Source organism: Vigna unguiculata, chromosome 5, assembly GCF_037176805.1.
Source record: "Vigna unguiculata cultivar grain cowpea cultivar isolate G323 ecotype 2 chromosome 5, ASM3717680v1, whole genome shotgun sequence".
NCBI lineage: Eukaryota > Viridiplantae > Streptophyta > Magnoliopsida > Fabales > Fabaceae > Vigna > Vigna unguiculata.
Window position 1 is genome coordinate 53477139 of NC_140796.1, and position 14552 is coordinate 53491690.

General features: G+C 33.6%; 1 long non-coding RNA gene across 15 annotated transcripts; it reads left to right on the forward strand.

The window, feature by feature from the left end:
* The first annotated feature begins 1315 nt into the window (after positions 1-1315).
* On the forward strand, positions 1316-14538 carry LOC114183438 (uncharacterized). Of its 15 annotated transcripts, none has more exons than XR_003604370.2 (4): positions 1316-3675; positions 3783-3851; positions 3961-4056; positions 4185-14538. It is a non-coding gene; the product is annotated as an uncharacterized LOC114183438 (long non-coding RNA). The 15 variants fall into 15 exon arrangements; XR_014995330.1 differs by having other exon boundaries at positions 1316-3030; positions 3627-3675; positions 3958-14538; XR_014995329.1 differs by having other exon boundaries at positions 1316-2781; positions 2966-3030; positions 3627-3675; positions 3783-14538.
* Positions 14539-14552: the final 14 nt, after the last annotated feature.

Below are 14552 nucleotides of genomic sequence, written 5' to 3' on the forward strand. Positions count from 1 at the left end.
GTTGCGAAAGAGAGAGAATTTAACAGCTGCGAAATCTGTAGAGTAAGAGAAATGAAAGGATGAGGGCAGACTTAGGGTCTCCTTTCCCCTTTGGGCCAGCCCTTAGGCCCAATAGCTTGGGGGCAACCTTTAAAATAAAAGGTGGAAAATATAGTGGGCCTTACAAGATGTTAGTTACAAATATAAAAAGATTATATACGAATAATAAATATATATTATTTATACTCTCTATATTATTATATCAAGAGATTTTTTGGTTTACATTTGTTTTCCAAGTTTACTTTTTATCAAGTAATTGTTTCTTATTTTTATTCTTTAATTTTAAATTTAATTGTTCTCTTTAAATTTAAAAACCTTTTGAATTAAAATAAATATTTGTGAAAAAAATAAAAACTATCTACAAAAATTATTATTTTTTAATTATAATTTAATTATCTTCTATTATTAAAAAAGTTAATACACATTTGCTTATTATTGTGTTTATACTTTTATTTTCTTTTAAAGTTAAATATGTTTTAGTTCTATAAATATTCTAATAAAATGATTTAGGGTCAAATCAGTTAAAGAAAAGATGAAATTAAAAAAAAAAATTCTAACTCTACTTTTTTTTTTAAAAAAAAATATTTTTTCTTATAAAATTAACTATTATATTTTTTTATAAATAAATGAAATTATTTTTCAAATAATATACAGTGATTACTAAAGTCTATATATCGTTTGTAGGTTCAAGAACAACTTAACATAACTATTTGAACCTAAAAAATCAAACACAATAATACATTAATAAATAAATCTCTTATAAATTTTGAAATACTCTGTTATTAAATATTTAAATTTCATTTTAATAAAATAATCAATTTAAAGAGATTTCACATTCATTATAAAAATATTAGCATAACCAACACATTCCATATACTTTTATGATTTTAAATTTTTTGGCAATATTGTCTGACATATTTTACTATAAATATTTTAACTTATTTAAAAATTAATATTTTAATTATCTTGACTGGAAAAATTTAGGAATTATCTCTTGATAAAATAAAACAATACTTTAAAAAAATTAAATATCACAAAGTAATAACTAAAATGTAAATTACAGCTGTTTATCAGTCAATTATGATGAGAAGCTGTTAGCGCGTGTCAGCATTAGAAGTTAGTTGACCCTAAAAGATAATATAAGTATCTTCAATTTTAATATTTTAATTGCATCATCACCGTCAAAATTTCCACCCACCGCTTAATCTCTGCCGTCAATGTTGACCTTCTCGTCCTATATATACCGCCTTGGCTTAGTGTTCCTCTCATGCCATCTTAGGTTTTGGTTTCTTGTATTCGTCATATGGATTTGGCATTTGAATTTCCTTGGTATTGCTTGGTCGATTCGATTCTTTTGGTATTGTTTCGGTGATTCGATTTTCTTGGTATTTCTTCAGTGATTCGGTGATTCGATTTTCTCGGTATTTCTTCAGTGATTCGGTTTTGTTTCGGTGATTGATGTGCTTCTTGATCCTTCTTGATCAAGTTTTTGTGTAGGGTTATTATGTGATGTTTGGGATCGATGAATGTGCTTTTGTCCATTGAAGGTCTATAGAATTGTTGTTTGTTAGTATTTGTGATCATTCCTTTTCAAGAAGTTCTGAAGTTTATGACATCTCTTTTGGCGATTGAGGATGTGGTGCTCAAGTTTAGAACGGCTACGGTTTCGGATATCTTACTTCTCTACAATTTCCCTTTCTATAATTTAATTTCTCGATCACCAAATATACGTGTTGAACAGTGAACTATTTCTCTGCAGCGGTGTTTGGTGTTTGGTGTTTGGATTATTTTCGTTAAGTGTCGAGCATCTCATGGAGCATTCATGGAGCATTTTATGAGAGATCATGTCCCCCTTGGTTTTTAATTCTTAAATTGATCATTGTTCTATACTTTGTTTTTATATTCTTAAATTGATCACCTTCTATTATTTCTTGTATTGTTCTTTCCAGGATTTCTTGTATTGTTCTTTCCAGGGATGTGTGGGATAGGATTGTGGCAACAATGGCACGAGATTCTTGAACTGTTATCTTTAGGGTGTGGTTAAAATGAAAACACTGATCTTGGAGTCCTTCCTTTCATTTTAGTAGTGGTGGCCCTAGGGTTATTCGTGTTCTCTTATTCTGGATTTTGTTTTCTCAAATTTGCTTCTGTTTCCACTTTTTCTTGTACTAGTGTCACAACTTCATCTCATAGGGAAGGGAAGCAGTGAATTTGTTGTTGGTGGTCGAAGCAGTGTATCTCAATCGAGTGTTCGTCTTTTCTTTAATTTCTTATCTTTACATCCAAGACAAGCAATGTATGTCGAAACTTCGACACGAGATCTCCTAAAGCTTTAGGTTTTGTCACCCTTACATTTACTGATGGCTATATTTATGATGAAGGATACCTATTTGAATTTGAATGTAGTTCTTTATTTGATTTCTTCTAGGTGTTGAACTGTTTGTGTCCATTCCTCTTTAGCATATCCAGACTCTACGTTCGGTTGAGGATTAAAAATCTCGTCTTGATTGGGCAACGATTCAGGATAACCTGATTTATTTTTATTTACTTCTATTTGATTTCTTGTGATTTGATCACCAAACATGATCACTCAATTGTCATTCGCTTCTTTGCAGCGGTGTTTGGAGCATGTTTCAAGATTATCTCATCGAGCATGTTGAGGATGATATCTCCTCGTGATGGTGTTTCCTTTTATTGATCAACTAACATTAGGATTAATTTGTTATCTGGAGAATAAGTCTGGTACTTTTTTATATGGCCTCTATTAGTATTTTCGACTTTAATTTGATATCTTTTTTCTTAACAATCCTTTTGGAATAGATATGAAGTTGGAGATTAAACTAGAAATGGCGTCTGCTTCTACTATTGTTTAACTGCCCAAGATAACCTAATTTCTTTCCTCTACTTATATTTAACTTCCCTGCAGTTGATCACCGAACATTTAGATTGAGTTGTGATTTGTTTCCCTGCAGTTGGTTTGTGTAATGACCAGTATGTCAATCGAGCCTTCAACTTTTACAAGCAATCGATATTCTGAAGTTTTGTCACCCTTACGTATTTTGATATGTTTATTCTTACATATTCTGTTGTGTTTATTTTGATGGATATCTGTTTGAATGTGGTTTTGATTGAAGATCTCGTGAATTAGTAGGGAATTCATTTACGCCAATTCTGAATATGATTCTTTATTTGATGGTGGCGAGTTTTGAACCTTTTCCGTAAATTCCTTTTCAACTTTTCAGCTGCATGCTGGTTTTCTGAAATTCTTTTTGCCCATTGATGAAATGAAAATCATAATGGTTCAGGACGGCAAACGACTCAGCATACTCAGCATAGCTCAGTACCTAATTTCTTCTTCCGAGTCTCCTTTCTATTATTTAATTTATCATGTATTGATAACCGAACATGAGAATTGAACAATGATTTGTTTATCTGCAGTGGTGATTGGATAGTTGTGCGCATTGCATCTATCCTTGTTATGAGTTTATGTATTGGTTTTGAATTATTGAATTTGTGAAGTCGTCACGTTTCTATACTTCCTTTTATTAAGAGTGGTAATCGTCTTCTTAAAATTTTTGGCTGTACAGGGATGACAGGCAAGGGATGTGTGGTGTAGGAGATCGTGTGAAGTATTAGGTTTTCATACCTTTGCATTTTCTTATTCGTTTATTTTTGACATCCTGTTTGATGCCTGATGCCTATAAAATTGGTGTTTATTGGCATTTGTATTCATTCCTTTTCAGCAAATCCTGGAGTAAATAAAATCTCTTTTGGCGGTTGAGGATTTAGTGGTCAAGTTTAGAGTGGCTACGGTTTAGGATATCCTGACTTCTCTATATGATTTTCGTTTCTATAATTCAATTTCCCTTGACTTCATCACCAAATATACATGTTGAATTTTGAGTTGTTTCTCTGCAGCAGTGTTTGGTGTTTTGATTATTTTCGTTTGGTGTCGAGCACAATGGAGCGTAGCCATGTTATGGGTGATTGATGAAGGAAATATATTTGAATTTAAATGTAGTTCTTTATTTAATTTCTTTAATTCCTAAATTGATCTTTTGCTATTGTTGTGTACTTCGTTTTTATTTTCGTAAATCTATTCCTTTCTATTACTAGTTATATACTTCTTGTATTGTTCTGTACAGAGTTGTGTGGGATAGGATTGGGGCAACAATGGCACGAGATTCCTCGACTGTTATCTTTAGGGTGCGGCTAAGTTGAGAAGACCGATCTTGGAGTCATTCCTTTCATTTTAGTATTGGTGGGCCTAGGATTATTTTTACTGTTTATCAATCTGATTTTTTTTTTTTCTGAAATTTGCTTTTTGTTTCCTCTTATTGTTTGTTATGTATTAGTGTTTGCACTTCATCTCACAGAGAAGAAGAGAAGCAATGAATTTGTTGTTGGTGGTGGAAACCTCAGCACGAGATCCTTGAAAGCTTTAGGTTTTTTCACCCTTACATTCCCTGATGTGTTTATTTAAGATGAAGAATATCTATTTGAATTTGAATGTAGTTCTTTATTTGATTTCTTCTTGGTGTTGAACTGTTTGTGTTCGTTCGTTTTTAGCACCTCGCCAGAGTTCGGATGTGGTTAAAAATCCCATTTTGATCGGCTACGGTTTCATCTATTTGAATTTGAATGTAGTTCTTTATTTGATTTCTTCTTGGTGTTGAACTTTTTGTGTTTGTTCCTTTTTGGCACCTCGCCAGAGTTCGGATGAGGTTAAAAATCTCATTTTGATCGGCTACGGTTTAGGATTACTTCTCTACGGTTTTCGTCACTATAATTCAATTTCTATTGACTTGATCACCAGATATACGTGGTGAACTGTGAATTTTTTCCTGCAGTGGTGTCTGGTGTTTGGATTGTAGAGCATCTCATGGAGCATGTTATGGGCGATCATGTCCCACTGGTTTTTTAATTCCTATATTGATCTTTTGTGTACTTCGTTTTTATAGTCTTAAATCTATTACCTTCTATTACTAGTTATATACTTCTTGTATTGTTCTTTACAGAGATGTGTGGGATAGGATTGGGGCAACAATGGCACGAGATTCCTCGAACATTTGTCTTTAGGGTGTGGCTAAGTTGAAAAGACAGATCTTGGAGTCATTCCTTTCATTTTAGTATTGGTGGGCCTAGGATTATTTGTACTGTTTATTAATCTGAATTTTCTATTCTGAAATTTGCTTTTTGTTTCCTCTTATTATCGGTTATGTATTAGTGTTAGCACTTCATCTCACAGAGAAGAAGAGAAGGAATGAATTTGTTGTTTTTGGTGGAAACCTCAGCACGAGATCCTCTAAAGCTTTAGGTTTTGTCACCCTTACATTTCCTGATGTGTTTATTTAAGATGAAGGATATCTATTTGAATTTGAATGTAGTTCTTTATTTGATTTCTTCTTGGTGTTGAACTGTTTGTTTATGTTCCTTTTTAGCACCTCGCTAGAGTTCGGATGAGGTTAAAAGTCCCATTTTGATCGGCTACGGTTTAGGATATCGTTACTTCTCTACGGTTTTCCTTACTATAATTTAATTTCTATTGACTTGATCACGTGATATACGTGTTGAATTGTGAATTGTTTCCCTGCAGTGGTATCTGGTGTTTGGATTGTAGAGCATCTCATGGAGCATGTTATGGGCGATCATGTCCCATGGGTTTTTATTTCCTAAATTGATCTTTTGTTTTTGTTGTGTACTTCGTTTTTATAGTCTTAAATCTATTGCCTTCTATCACTAGTGATATGCTTCTTGTATTGTTCTTTACAGAGATGTGTGGGATAGGATTAGGGCAACAATGGCACGAGATTCCTCGAACTGTTATCTTTAGGGTGTGGCTAAGTTGAAATGACAGAACTTGGAGTCATTCCTTTCATTTTAGTAGTGGTGGGCCTAGGATTATTTGTACTGTTTATTAATCTGAATTTTCTTTTCTGAAATTTGCTTTTTGTTTCCTCTTATTGTCGGTTATGTATTAGTGTTAGCACTTCATCTCACAGAAGAAGAGAAGCAATGAATTTGTTGTTGGTGGCGGAAACCTCAGCACGAGATCCTCTAAAGCTTTAGGTTTTTTCACCCTTACATTCCCTGATGTGTTTATTTAAGATGAATGATATCTATTTGAATTTGAATTTAGTTCTTTATTTGATTTCTTCTTGGTGTTGAACTGTTTGTGATTGATCCTTTTTAGCACCTCGCCAGAGTTCGGATGAGGTTAAAAGTCCCATTTTGATCGGCTACGGTTTAGGATATCGTTACTTCTCTACGGTTTTCCTCACTATAATTTAATTTCTATTGACTTGATCACCAGATATACGTGTTGAATTGTGAATTGTTTCCCTGCAGTGGTGTCTGGTGTTTGGATTCTAGAGCATCTCATGGAGCATGTTATGGGCGATCATTTCCCACTGGGTTTTTAATTCCTAATTGATCTTTTGTTATTGTTGTGTACTTCGTTTTTATTGTCTTAAATCTATTCCTTTCTATTACTAGTTATATACTTCTTGTATTGTTCTGTACAGAGTTGTGTGGGATAGGATTGGGGCAACAATGGCACGAGATTCCTCGAACTGTTATCTTTAGGGTGTGGCTAAGTTGAGAAGACAGATCGTGGAGTCATTCCTTTCATTTTAGTATTGTTGGTCCTAGATTATTTGTACTGTTTATTAATCTGAATTTTTTTTTTCTGAAATTTGCTTTTTGTTTCCTCTTATTGTTTGTTATGTATTAGTGTTTGCACTTCATCTCACAGAGAAGAAGAGAAGCAATGAATTTGTTGTTGGTGGTGGAAACCTCAGCACGAGATCCTTGAAAGCTTTAGGTTTTTTCACCCTTACATTCCCTGATGTCTTTATTTAAAATGAAGAATATCTATTTGAATTTGAATGTAGTTCTTTATTTGATTTCTTCTTGGTATTGAACTGTTTGTGTTTGTTCGTTTTTAGCACCTCGCCAGAGTTCGGATGAGTTTAAAAGTTCCATTTTGATCGGCTACGGTTTAGGATATCCTTACTTCTCTAAGGGTTTTCCTTACTATAATTTAATTTCTATTGACTTGATCACGTGATATACGTGTTGAATTCTGAATTGTTTCCCTGCAGTGGTGTCTGGTGTTTGGATTGTAGAGTATCTCATGGAGCATGTTTTGGGCGATCATGTCCCACTGGGTTTTTAATTCCTAAATTGATCTTTTGTTATTTTTGTGTACTTCGTTTTTATTGTCTTAAATCTATTCCTTTCTGTTACTAGTTATATACTTCTTGTATTGTTCTGTACAGATTTGTGTGGGATAGGATTGGGGCAACAATGGCACGAGATTCCTCGAACTGTTATCTTTAGGTTGTGGCTAAGTTGAAAAGACAGATCTTGGAGTCATTCCTTTCATTTTAGTAGTGGTGGGCCTTGGATTATTTGTATTATCTAGTAATCTGAATTTTCTTTTCTGAAATTTGCTTTCTGTTTCCACTTATTGTCGGTTATGTATTATCTAGTAATCTGAATTTTCTGTTTGTGTTCCTTCCTTTTTAGCACATTGAGGTTAAAAATCCCACTTTTATCAGACAACGATTCAAGATAACGTGATGTCTTTTTATTTTCTTATATTTGAATTTTCGGAATTTGATCATCAAACATGATCACTTGTCATTTGTTTCTTTGCAGTTGTCTTTGGAGTATGTTTCGTGATTTATCTCATTGGGTGTGAATGATGTTTCCTTTTGTTGAACAACTAACATTAAGATTGTATTGTTATCTGGAGAATAACTTTCGGTACTTTTTTATATGGTCTATATTTGTATTTCCGACAATGTGATATCCTTTTGCTTAACTAGAGAGGGCGTCTAACTGTCCTTTTGGAATAGGATATGAAGTTGGAGATTAAACTAGAAAGGGCGTCTGCTAACTTAAATTTCTCCCTAGCTATTATCACCGTCTTACAGTGTTTGGCTTTACAGAGAGGACAAGCAATGGATGTTTGGAGGTCATGTGAAGTATTAGGTCTTGTTACCCTTACATTTCTTTATTCTTTCGTGATTGGCTGTTTGATGTCTTATGCACTTATCAAAGTCGTGTATGCTGGTATTTGTGTTCATTCCTTTTCAGCAAGTCCCGGAGTCTATGAGATGTTTTTTGGTAATTGAGGATTTTGAGCTCAAGTTTGAAACGGCTGCGGTTTGGGATACCCTGCCTTCTCGATGAGTTTCCTTTCTTTTATTTAATTTTTCTTTCTCTTGACTTGATCGCCTAACATATGGGTTGAATTTTTAATTGTTTCGATGCAGTGGGTATTTTCGTTTACTGTTGTGCTTTTCATGGAGTTTGTTATGAGTATGTTGTGAGCGATAGTGTTCTTAGTTCTTCTCTACTCTTTCGGGGATTGGGGATTTGGAGCTTGGGCTTAGAACGACAGTGGTTTAAGATATTCTCTGCCTTCTCGATGAGTTTCCTTTCTATTATTTAATTTCTCTTTTCTTGATTGAATTTTGAATTATTGTTCTGTTTCCTTATTATTTCCATATCAGGAGTGGTTTCAATCTTGTGTAGTTGGAGTGATTTGAGACAACAAACTTGTTCTGTGATTCTGATTTTAATATGATATCCTTTTAATCCTTTTGGAATATGATATGTTGAGCATAACGATCTATATGAAGTTGGAGATTAAACATGAAAGGAAATTGTTGGAGATAACATAATTTCTTTGAAGTGTTTCCTCTACTTTTATTTAACTTATTCGATTCGAGCCTTCATCTTTTCTTTAATTCTTCTTCTTGGTCTTTACATCCAAGACAGGCAATGAATGTGGAAACTTTTGCACGCGATCCCCTCTGAAGCTTTAGGTTTTGTGACAATTGTTTCTTATGCGTTTATATGACGGATATCTATTTGAATTTGAATGTAGTTCTTTATTTGATTTATTTGATTTCTTCTAGGTGTGGAACTGCTTGTGTTCTTTCCGTTTTGCACGTGAGACTTGAGATTGTTTGAGGATTAAAACCATGTTTTGATCGGTCAATGATTCAGGATAGTCTGATTTCTTCTTAGTTCCCTCTTGATTTCTTGAGATTTGATCAGCAAATATAGATACTTAATTTTCATTGTTTTTTTTTTCAGCTGTGTTCGCAGTATGTTTCATCATTTATCTCATCGATCTTGTTAAGGGGTGATTTGTTTTGAGTTGTCTTGATGTCTATACTTTTTCTTTTTATTGGTGAAAGCTATCAAATCTAGCTGTTTGATCTGTTGTGATTATGTTCATTCCTTTTCAGCACATTAACTGTTGAGGATACGAAAATAATACAATGCTCATGAAGCATGTTATGGGCGATCATGTCACCCTTGGTTTTTAGTTCCTAAATTGATGATTGTTCTATACTTTGTTTTTGTATTCTTAAATTTATCACCTTCTACTACCAGTTATATATTTTTTGTATTGTTCTTTACAGATATGTGTGGGATAGGATTGTGGCAACAGCGGCACAGGGTTCTTGAACTGTTATCTTTTGGGTGCGGTTAAATTGAAAAGGCAGATCTTGGAGTCCTTCATTTCATTTTAGTAGTGGTGGGCCTAGGATAATTTGTGTTCTATTTTAGGTGTTGAACTGTTTGTGTTCATTCCTTTTTAACACATCGAGACTCTAAGTTCGGTTGAGGATTAAAAATCCCATTTTGATCAGACAACAATTCATGATAAACTGATTTGTTTTTATTTCCTTGTATTTGATTTCTTGCCATTTTGATCAGACAACATTGCAGACAACAATTGTCATTTTCTTCTTTGCACGGTGTTTGGAGTATGTTTCATGATTTATCTTATCAGAATAGGATGTGAAAACTAGAAAGGGCGGCTGGTTATAACTTAAATTTCTCCCTAGTGTTTCCTCTACTATTATTTAACTGCCCAAGATAACCTAATTTTTGTCCTTATATTTAACTTCTCTTCACTTGATCACCGAACATTTAGATTGAGTTTTGATTTGTTTTCCTGCAGCTTGTTTGGCTAATGACCTGTATGTCAATCGAGCCTTCAACTTTTCTTAAGTTTTTGGTCTTTACATCCAAAACAAGCATTGGACGTTGGTACTTTAGTACTAGATCCTCTGAAGTTTAGGTTCTGTCATCCTTGCATATTCTGATGTGGTTATTTATAATGATGGATATCTGTTTCAATTTGGTTTTGTCGGAGTGAAGATCTCTAGAATTAGTGAAAATTCATTTATTTGATGGTGTTTAAATGATTTATTTTCCGTAAATTCTTTTTCACCTTTTTAGCTGCTTGCCTGGGTCTCAGAATTTTTTTTTTCCCAGTGATGAAATGAACATCGAAATGAACATCATAATTGTTCAGAACGGCCAACGACTCAACATAAATTAGTAGCTAGTTTCTTCAGGTTTCCTTTCTATTATTTAATTTCTCTGGTATTGATATGCAAACATGAGAATTGAACTGTGATTTGTTTATGTGCAGTGGTGATTAGATTAATTGTGGGCATTGCATCGAGCCCTGTTATGACTTTATTCATTGGTTTTGAATTATTGAATTTGTAAAGTCATCACCTTTCTATACTTTCCTCTTATTAAGAGTGGTTATCGACTTCGTAAAGTTTTTGGCTGTACAGGGATGACAAGCAAGGGGTGTGTGGTGTAGGAGGTCGCGTGAAGTATTAGGTTTTGTTACCTTACATTTTTCTTATTCGTTTACTTGTGACTTGCTGTATGATGTCTATTTCGGCTCACAATAACTTGGTTCCTAATTTCTTCGAGTTTCCTTTCTATTATTTAATTTCTCTGGTATTGATAACCGAACATGAGTGATTTGTTTATCTGCAGTGGTGATTGGATTAATTGTGGGCAATGCATCGAGCCCTGTTATGAGTTTAATCCATTGGTTTTGAATTATTGAATTTTGGAAAGTCATCATCGTCCTATACTTTCCTCTTATCAAGAGTGGTTATCGACTTCTTAGGAGGTCGTGTGAAGTGTAGGTTGTTAACTTTACATTTTTTTTATTCATTTATTCGTGATTGGCTGTTTGTTGTTTACCTTTTCATTCCTTTTCAGCAAATCTTGGAGTCTATGACATTTCTTTTGGCGGTTGAGGATTTAGTGGTTTAGGATATCCTGACATCTCTACGGTTTTCCTTTCTATAATTTAATTTCTCTTGACTTGATCACCAAATATACGTGTTGAATTGTGAATTGTTTCTCTGCAGTGGTGCCTGGTGTTTGAATTATTTTCGTTTAGTGTCGAGCATCTCGTGGAACATGTTAAGGGCGATCATGTTATTGGTGCCTGGTGTTTGAATTATTTTCGTTTAGTGGTGCCTGGTTTTTTAATTCATAAATTGATCTATTGTTATTGTTCTATACTTCGTTTTTATAATCTTAAATGTATCCCCTTTCTATTACCAGTTATAGACTTCTTTTAATGTTCTTTACAGAGATGTGTGGGATAGGATTGTGGCAACAATGGCACGAGATTCCTCGAACTGTTATATTTAGGGTGTGGCTAAGTTGAAAAGACAAATCTTGGAGTCATTCCTTTAATTTTCGTCGTGGTGGGCCTAGGATTATTTGTATTCTCTTTTAATCTGGATTTTGTTTTCTCAAATTTGCTTTCTGTTTCCACTTATTGTCGGTCTTGTATTATTCTCACTACATCTCACAGAGAAGAGAAGCAGTGAATTGTTGTTTGTGGGGGAAACTTCAGCACGAGATCCTCTAAGGTTGAGGTTAAAAACCCCATTTTGTTGATTGACAACGATCTAGGATAACCCAATTTCTTTTCATTTTCTTATATTTTTTATTTCTTGGTATTTGATCAGCAAACATGATTACTCAATTTTCATTTGTTTCGTTGCAGCTGTGTTTGGTGTATGTTTCATGATTTATCTCATCGAGCATGTTGAGGGATGATGTGTTTCCTTTTATTGATCAACTAACATTAGGATCGAATTGCTGTCTGGCGGTACTTTTATATGGTCTATATTAATATTTTTGGCTATAATTTGATATCCTTTTTCTTAACTAGGAAGGGCGTCTAACTATCTTTTTGGAATAGGATATGAAGTTGGAGATTAAAGTAGAAAGGGCGTCTGCTAACTATCCTTTTGTTTTTGGCTTTACAGAGAAGACAAACAATGGAGTTGTGGTTTTGGAGTCATGCAATGTATTAGGCTTTGTTACCCTTACATTTTCTTATTTGTTTTTGTCACTGGTTTTGATGTCGGATGCCTATCAAAGTCGTGTATGCTGGTATTTGTATTCATTCATTTTCAGCAAGTCCTGGAGTTTGAGATGTTTTTTTGGCGATTGAGGATTTAGAGCTCAAGTTTGAAACGACTGCGGTTTACGATATCCTGCCTTCTCGATGAGTTTCTTTTTGTCATTTAATTTTTCTTGACTTGATCATTCTATTGTTCTATTATTTCCCTTGACTTGATCGCCAAACATATTACTGTTTGTTATGGAGTTTGTTATGAGCATTGAGCGATTTACCCATGGTTGTAAAATTTTTAAATTTGTCTATTGTTCAATACTTGATTTTTAATTCTTAAATTTATCGTCTTGTCTTGTACTACCAGTCATAGCTGTCTGGAATTCTTGTTCTTTACAGAGATGTGTGGGGTGGGATTGTGGAAACAGAGGCAGTAGATTCCTTGGACTGCGAAGTTTAGTACGACTATGGCTTAGGATATGAGTTTCCTTTCTATTATTTAATTTCTCAAGTTGTTCTGTGATATGGAGCCACTTCTTGGTATTTTTTTATATCATCTATACAAGTATTTCCGATTTTAATATGATATCCTTTTGGAATAGGATATGTTTGAGCATAACGATCTACATGAAGTTGGAGATTAAACATGAAAGGCAATTGAAGATAACATAATTTCTTTGAAGTGTTTCCTCTATTTTTATTTAACTTCGACAACCAATGGATGTGGAAACTTTAGCACGAGATCCCCTCCGAAGCTATAGATTTTGTTATTTCTTTTATTTATAATGATGGATATCTATTTGAATTTGATTGTAGTTCTTTATTTGGTTTATTGTATTTCTTCTAGGTGTTGAACTGTTTGTTCTTTCCTTCTAGCACGTCCAGACTTTTGAGATTGAGATTGTTTGGGGATTACAATCATGTTTTGATCGGTCAATGATTCAGGATAACTTGATTTCTTTTTAGTTCCGTCTTTTGATTTCTTGGGATTTTATCAGAAAATATGGATACTTAATTTGCCATTTTTTTTTTGCAGTGGTGTTTGGAGCATGTTTCATCATTTATTTCATTGATCGTGTTAAGGGGTGATGTTTTTTTTTTTAGTTTTGTATAGTTTTTCTATACTTTTTCTTTTGGTTTGTGAAAACTATTAAATCTAGCTGTTTGATCTGTTATTATGTTCATTCCTTTACATTTTGTTATACATTTATTTGTGACTCTAGCTGTTTGATGTACTGTCAAATTGTTGTTTGTTGGTATTTGTGTTTACACCTTTTCAGCAAGTCCTGGAGTCTGAGATCTCTTTTGGTGGTTGAAGATTTATAGCTCAAGCTTATAACAGTTGGGGTATCCTGGCTTGTCGATGAGTTTCCTTTCTATTATTTGATTTTTCTTAACTTGAATTGTTAATTGTGAATTGTTTCTCTGCAGCAGTGTTTGGTGTTTGGATTATTTTGGTTTAGTATTGTGCATCTCTTTGAGGTTGTTATGAGCGCTCTCTTGGACCATGTTATCAGCTTTTTCCCTTAGTTTTTAATTCCTAAATTGATCTATTGTTTGTCTTTCGTTTTTATATTCTTAAATATCAGTTATAGATTTCTTCTATTGTTATTTATAGAGGTGTGTGTAGGGTTGCAGTAAGGGTGGCAGAAGATTCCTCGGTTTAGTTCTTCTTTTACTCTTAAATTATTTTTTTTTTCTTTTTCATTAATTTGTGTTTGGCTGAACTTGCTAGTTTGATTTTTATTTTCTTAGGCATTAACAAATTTATGCTGGAGCGGTCTTAGCAGGCGATCATGACCACTGGATTGATTTGTGGTCTTTTGTCACTATGGTTTGTGGCTAAATTTTTACTGGAGTCATTCTTTTCATTTTAGTAGTGCTAATTAGCAATTTGAATTCTATTGGAAACTGTATTTTGTTTTCTCAAATTTGCTTTTTCCACTCTTCGCCGGTCTTGTATTTATTCGCCTTTATTTACTATTGCTTTAGGTTTGCAACCCTTACATTTTTTTTATCCCTTTATTTTTAATGACAGACATTTATTTGCATTTAAATGTAGTTCATTATTTGATTTGATTTGGGTGTTGAACTGTTTGTGTTCATTCTTTTTTAGCACGTCCAGACTATCTCATCGACTGTTTTCATGGATAAGGTCTTGTGATGGTGTTTTTTTGTTCTGTTCTTATTGTTTCTATACTGTCTTTGTGAAATCTTTCAAATCTAGCTGTTAGACTTTGTACCGCCAAATACATGGAACTTATATCACATTTGATGTGTTAAAACTAGTGATTTGTAC